Raw genomic sequence first — 6,000 nt, 5'->3', positions numbered from 1 at the left:
ACCCTGCGGGTGACATTGGTTTATTATTTTTTCTTTGGTATGACGGTGATGTTGACACTTCGATTTCTAGTGTGGTTATAATATAATATAATTAATAGGCTGCCGCTCAACGATTTAAATCATAACTGCACTAGAAATCAAAGTGTCAACATGACCGTCATACTGAAGAAAATAAAAAATAAAAAAAACAAAAACCAGGGAGTCTGGAACACTGACGCTAACCATTACATTGACGTGTTTCGACTTATGAGTACCTTCCAAGTAATGTGTGTCGACGTTTGTCAACAATCGCGTAACGTGCCTACAATACGTTACTCATAGGTTAGAAATAAGTTTCGGGTACGCTAAGCATTACCTCGATGTGTTTCGACTTATGATTAACTTACAATTAATGTGTGTCAACGATCGCATAACGTGCCTACAACTTATGGCCAGCGTAGCGGAACTTGTGAGTCATACGCTGGCATAAGTCGTAAAATTTCAAGCATACTAAAATTTGAGGACAACCGCAAAGTACAACGATGAAAGCCAGCGTACTACAACATATGGCAGTGTTTTTCAGTGTGCTCTCAATGTTTCCAAAACTTACCCATAACCATAACGTATTCGACGTGTGCCAGCGTTTTCGACAAATTTTTCAAAAATCTGCATAAGCTGGCTAAAACGTCAAGGTGTGACTGGGCCTTAACCACTGAGCCAACACCAGGCTCTCATTCTCTCTTTCTCTCTTTCTCTCTTTCTCTCTTTCTCTCTTTCTCTCCTTCTCTCCTTCTCTCCTTCTCTCCTTCTCTCTTTCTCTCTTTCTCTCTTTCTCTCTTTCTCTCTTTCTCTCTTTCTCTCCTTCTCTCCTTCTCTCCTTCTCTCCTTCTCTCCTTCTCTCCTTCTCTCCTTCTCTCCTTCTCTCCTTCTCTCCTTCTCTCCTTCTCTCCTTCTCTCCTTCTCTCCTTCTCTCCTTCTCTCCTTCTCTCCTTCTCTCCTTCTCTCCTTCTCTCCTTCTCTCCTTCTCTCCTTCTCTCCTTCTCTCCTTCTCTCCTTCTCTCCTTCTCTCCTTCTCTCCTTCTCTCCTTCTCTCCTTCTCTCCTTCTCTCCTTCTCTCCTTCTCTCCTTCTCTCCTTCTCTCCTTCTCTCCTTCTCTCCTTCTCTCCTTCTCTCCTTCTCTCCTTCTCTCCTTCTCTCCTTCTCTCCTTCTCTCCTTCTCTCCTTCTCTCTCTCTCCGTCCAGTATAACGGCACACATATTGATAAATCACTCTGCCTGTGAAACACTGGGATGACAGTTTATAGCTGGGTCGGGATTCGAACCCAGTCAAGACGGCTTAGAACGAGCATGCATACCTCTCGGGTTTGCTGCTGTGATGTGGCAATTCATAACTGAAAACATTTTTTACTCATTGTGATCATATAATTTATTTTGCCTTCCTACTTCTGGTATCGAACCGCGGTATCGATATTGATGCTTGAAGAACGTGTGCCACGTGGCTTCAACAAGCACTCCACAAAACAGTTGAAGAAACTTTTTAAAACAAAAAGTTTTATTTGCATTTATGCCGAAGTGATGGGTCGAAAATGGAAGATCATACAAAAATGGGGAAACATTGTGTGGAATAAAATTTCACATTTTCAGCAAGCCAGCCAGCACCAGTTGCACCGCAGAACATGTGACCAACACAGGTGAGTGGACCCTGGCCTTTGTTCAGGTTGATCGATGTACAGTATTCAGTAACAGTGTGAATATTGCAGAGCGCTTGCCAAGTGGCTTTAGCACTTCAACAAAATTGTTGATAAGGAACAGCTGGCTTAGCAAGCAATTATCCGTCATATGAAACACCCCCTGGAGATGCCGAAGCAATATCCGAATTGGACAAATGAACACTATTTTGGCAGTCGGAAATGCTGCCAAGTTCAATTCTGGAGAGCTTAGTTTAAGAGATTCTTGAGGTTATGGCATGTGCGGAAATGAAATATAGCCACGGACACTGGCTTCTCCGGTCCGGGCATTTATCAGCATTGCAATGTACCCAGTGATTTGTTGCTATGGTGAACAGGCATTTCATAATATGAGTAAGAAATGTGGGGTGGGGATGCAAAAACTTTATCATTACAAAATTGTTGCAGCCTGCTCCAATTCAAAGCATGGTTGAGCAGGCCAAAAAACATGGTGGCTTCAGATCCCAGTGAGGTAACCCAGGATATGCCTTCAGACCTCAGAGAGGAGGTGGCCGAGGATGCGCCTGATAAAGGAAATAATTAAATAAGGCCGTTAATTATCTTCAAAAAGAGTGTTTTAATTGACCCAAACATCCAATTTTCACTTGTGCACTTCCTTGGGGTTCCTTTTGTGTGCATGCAAAGTTTCAGGCTGCTCAGTTTTATGTTTGTTTTTTTTGGAGTTATGGAGGAAATGCACACATGGAGGAAGCAACAAATTTAATCCGAATCCGCATGGCCATCCATCACATTTTGAGATATCCTGCTCACAGACAGAGGTGAAAACATAACTTCCACCCACTTTCGGTGGTGGTGGTGGTGAAAGTAACAAATAAATATGAAATTTCACTTTCCTAGTATAGATTTGTTTGAATTTCCCAAAGAAATGTGCAATAATATAAGATGAAAAGCTAACGCCCTCATTTTATTCAATTTGGGCAGATTATACATGTTTGTGTTCTGAGTACTGAACTTAGAAATGGAAAGCATAGATTTTCATCCCATCTCTTGCATTTCCTGTATTTATTTATTTCCATTTTTTAATTGAAGGTGAAAGCCATAGCAACTGGAGAAGACAGAGCAAATTACTCATTATTTCCGATGTAATTGCTTTTTATCTCGGGTGACCTGAACATCAATGCCTTTGTTCAATTTCTCTTTGAGCTAGTTATTCCACTGGGAATAATGTCTGCTTGTTGCTCAGCTCATTTTGGTTCCATTAGAACTTTAAAAATGCATATCTTTGCTAATGCACAGCAATTGGTGAAACTGTACACTGAGCATTTATAGTTTAAAAAAAAAAAAATTTTTTTTTTAATATACCTTTTTGGTTTTCTTTTGCACCCACATGTGGCTTTTGCAAAAACCCATGTTGTTGTTGGAACCCTCAACACGCTCGCACGAGTGTGCACCAGCAAGAATGCGTTTTCTTATGTGCTGTTGAAGCGAAAGGATTGTGGTTCTGCATGCAGTCGAAAGTTCTCTCTGTGGTGCTTTGCCCGAAGCAGTTAAACGCTGCCAAGGCAGCCCCGTGGAAAGGATATATACCCTACAGCAGTGCTTCTCAAACTATCTGATGTGGCGGACCGGCAGGTTTTTTTTTTTTTCCAATGTGCCAGGGACCAGTACCATATTTGTGCCATATTATTATTTGTTTATGATCCGAGAAAATATTGTTTGAACATCTGGAGTAATAGTAATTTATACCGGAAAAATATTAAAACAAGCCGGTAGGCGACATGGGTGGTCGCGACATAATTGCAGACTAGTCATAGTTTTTGACGGATCGGGCTGAAAATATTTGACAGATGTTGATTATAGTGCGCATAAAAGCCTGGAAGCCCATTTTTGATTTTCGAAAAAATATATTTTTAGGATTTTTCTGAAATTTCAAAGTCCCGTTGATAGGCAACGGTCGTGTCCATAGCAACGGTGCTCAAAAGCATAGAACTAGATCCTGGCATGAACCTACCTGTCAAGTTTCATCAAAAGCAGTTGACTCCTCTGGCCTCCAGAGCTGTCCATTACATACAAACAAACAAAAAAAAAATGACGGTAAACAGACACCCTATTTTTGAAGGACTACCATTTGAAAAATAAAACCTAAATCAAAAATCGGCTCGAGTAAAATTTTCTAAATATCTCGAAGTGTTTAATTCCGAAGTCTCGTTTCTCCACATTCAAAACTGTAGGACAAGTATTGAAAATACCGTACGCGGTTTTTCGGCCGCTGCATAGCAACGGGTGGTTGCTTGGCAACGAAATTCAAACGCACACACTCCCAGCTCATATGGCACCTGGTCGCCAAGTTTCATCGAAATTGGTTTGCTGGTTTGTGCTGTGGAGCCTCGTGTTACACACACACACACACACACACACACACACACACACACACACACACACACACACACACACACACACACACACACACACACACACACACACACACACACACACACACACACACGCGGAAAACCCGACAATAAGGGCACTCCAGCAACCACCAAATATAATGAACATAATAAAAGTTGACACATTTTTAAATATATATTTTGTATTATATATATATATATATATATATATATATATATATATATATATATATATATATATATATATATTTTGTATTTTATATATATATATATATTTTGTATTATATATATATATATATATATATATATATATATATATATATATATATATTTGTATTATATATATATATATATATATATATATATATATATATATATTTTGTATTATATATATATATTTTGTATTATATATATATATATATATATATATATATATATATATATATATATATATATATATATATATATATATATACTTCTCTCTCTCTCTCGTATTTTGAATTTGTCGGCTTAAATATATTATTTTTCAAGATTTTATATATTATGATAATGTGAAACTCGCCGCGTACCGGCACCAGTCCGCGTACCACCACTTTTGAGTAGCACTGCCCTACAGTGCCTTCAGAAAGTTTTCACACCCCTCAACTTTTGTCACATTTTGTTTTGTTCCAGCATGAATTTAAAATGGATTGAATTAAAAAGAAAAATGTCACCAATCTACATGAAATACTCAACAATGTCAAAGTGAAAACGTGTTTTTAGAAATCTTTACAAAATAAGAGTGAAAAGTTTGACATGTCCTTTGTTAGTAAGTATTTAACCCCCGAAGTCAATACTTTGTAGAAGCACCTTTCGCAGCAATTACAGCTTCAAGTCTTCTTGGGTATGTCTGTATCGGCTTTGCACATCTGGATTCTGGGGATTTGCTTCCATTCATCCTTGCAGATTTTCTCAAGATATGGGGAGCATTGGTAAACAGCAATCTTCAAGTCTTTCCACAGATTCTCAATGGTTAAAGTCTGGCTTTGGATGGGCCACTCAAGGACTTTCACGTTCTTGTTCTGAAGCCATTCCAGTGTGACTTTGCCTGTATGCTTGGGGTCGTCTTGTTGGAACGTAAATCTTCGCCGCAGTCTCGGGTCTTTTTGCACTCTGAAGAAGGTTCTCCTCAAGGATTTGTTTGTATTTGGCTCTACTCATTATTTCCTCTATCCTCACAAGTCTTCCAGTCCCTGCCTCTGGAAAGCATCCCCATGGCATGATGCTGCCACCACCGTGCTTCATGGTTGAGATTGTGTTAGATGGTGATGAGCTGTGCTCTGTTTATGCATGACGGAGCGCTTTGTATTCAGGCCAGAGTTCAATTTTCATCTCATCAGACCCCAATCTTTTGCCTCATGCTCTCAGTCTTTCAAGTACCTTTTTGCAAACTCCAGGCATGCTGTTGTGTGCCTTTTTCTCAGGAGTGGCTTCTGTCTGGCCACTCTCCCATAAAGTCTCGGTTTGTAAGCTGCTGCAGAGACTATCCTTCCGGCAGGTTCTCCCAACTCTGCCAAGGAATTCTGTAGTTCTGTCAGATTGGTCATTGGGTTCTTGGTCACCTCCCTGACCAAGGTCCTTCTTGCTGAGTTGCTCAGTTTGGTCATGCAGACGGCTGTAGGAAGAGTCTGTGTATTTCCATATTCTTTCCATTTCCTAATGATGGGATCACTGTCCTCTTGGGAACATTCAACATTCTAGAAATTGTTTGATACCCTTCCCCAGATCTATGCCTTTTCACAATTCTATCTCACAGTTCTATGGACAGTTCCTTGGACTTCATTGTGGAGCTTTTGCTTTGAACATGCACTGTCAACTGTGGGACCTTGTATTGAAAGGTGTGTTTCTTTCTAAATCATGTCCAATTAATTGAATTAACCACA

This window comes from Eptatretus burgeri, chromosome 1, assembly GCF_056783735.1.
Source record: "Eptatretus burgeri isolate ZD-2024b chromosome 1, Ebu_testis_v1, whole genome shotgun sequence".
NCBI classification, from domain to species: domain Eukaryota; kingdom Metazoa; phylum Chordata; class Myxini; order Myxiniformes; family Myxinidae; genus Eptatretus; species Eptatretus burgeri.
The sequence above is the reverse complement of the archived record's forward strand: the minus strand, read 5'-3'. Positions refer to the sequence as shown.